The sequence below is a fragment of the Telopea speciosissima genome, chromosome 1 (genome assembly GCF_018873765.1).
Source record: "Telopea speciosissima isolate NSW1024214 ecotype Mountain lineage chromosome 1, Tspe_v1, whole genome shotgun sequence".
NCBI classification, from domain to species: domain Eukaryota; kingdom Viridiplantae; phylum Streptophyta; class Magnoliopsida; order Proteales; family Proteaceae; genus Telopea; species Telopea speciosissima.
Window position 1 is genome coordinate 37,525,627 of NC_057916.1, and position 1,343 is coordinate 37,526,969.

The window sequence follows — 1,343 nt, forward strand, 5'->3', positions numbered from 1 at the left end:
AGCGAGCAGCCATTAAGTGAAAAATAAAAAACTAGAAATACTTTCATCCATCATCGTCGTCGGAGAAATAAGAAGCTGGAATTGGACATCAGGCAAGCTTTCGCTCTTATTGGAGGTAATCCCGTTATCTTTCCTTACAATATATCGATCGGTTAGTTAGAATTAAAGCGAGAGGTCTCTGCTTCCTGTCCATTCCGTTAAATTCTTATGGCATTTTTCTAGCAACTGGAGCCGCAAGCACAGCCACAACCGTTGTCAAAACTCCTGTAGCAACAAGGCTAGTGGTCGTGGCCATGAAGAGTTTTGTAACCTGCGTTACAAGTCACTGATTTAAAAAAAAAGTGGTGTTACAAACAGTCAACTAATAGCCGAGGTCTGCAGGTTTGCCAACCTCACGAGTCAACCTCTGCCTAAGCTGCAAATCCAAAGGTACTACACACACAAATATATGGGTTTCTATTCTCTCTCTCCTCATTAAATATATCACTTTGCTACCTACTATTGGCTTGGTGTGTAAGATATCAATATAAGCAAGCACCATGTAGATCTCTCCCTATAAATAAATCAAAACTATTCATTTCAATGATATTGTTTGGACTTAGTTATTCAGCCTTTTTATTGTGGTTGGATGGGACTCTAAGGGTTGTACAAGTTTTTGTACAATCAATGGGAGACTTGTGACACTTAATTCTCTTCACCGTTTGTGAAAACAGTTGTCTCCGTATTGTTTATTAAGAGGAAAAAAGAAGAGAGATATTGACAAAGGTACATCAAGTTTGACCTACTGAAAACTCAGAACTTCATCCTTAAAACCCTAGAAAGCCATAAAGGTAAAGAGTCATCTAGAGTAAGTGTGTCTATTTGGGTTTGGGATCGGAAAGCGTCTCGCTAAAACCCATAATCTACTTGTCCCATTACTAAAGGGGATGGTTTTGGTAGCTAGTTTTAGGATCGATTAGTAAATGGGATGGGATGGTTCTAGAAAAAGTTTCCCAACAGGTCAATAACCGAAAGCCCAATAAGGAACCAACTAGAACCGAAACTACAAATTTTCTTTTCCTTTTTAAGGGATTGATTATAGTGATTCGAAGCATAAAGAGTTGAATGCAATAGGTGGTTCTACATGATGATCCATATTTATTTATGTGATTCTTCTTATATTATTTAACTATGCTCTACTATTATTATTAGTTCGTCAGTATCCTCAATATGTTGGGAAGATAGCATCTTATATTGTCAACATCTACTCGGGCCATAGATGTTCGGATTTAATGCACATGTGAGAGCATCAAACAAATAATATTCTCATTGAGTTTAAAACAAAATTTATGTATTTAAGTTTG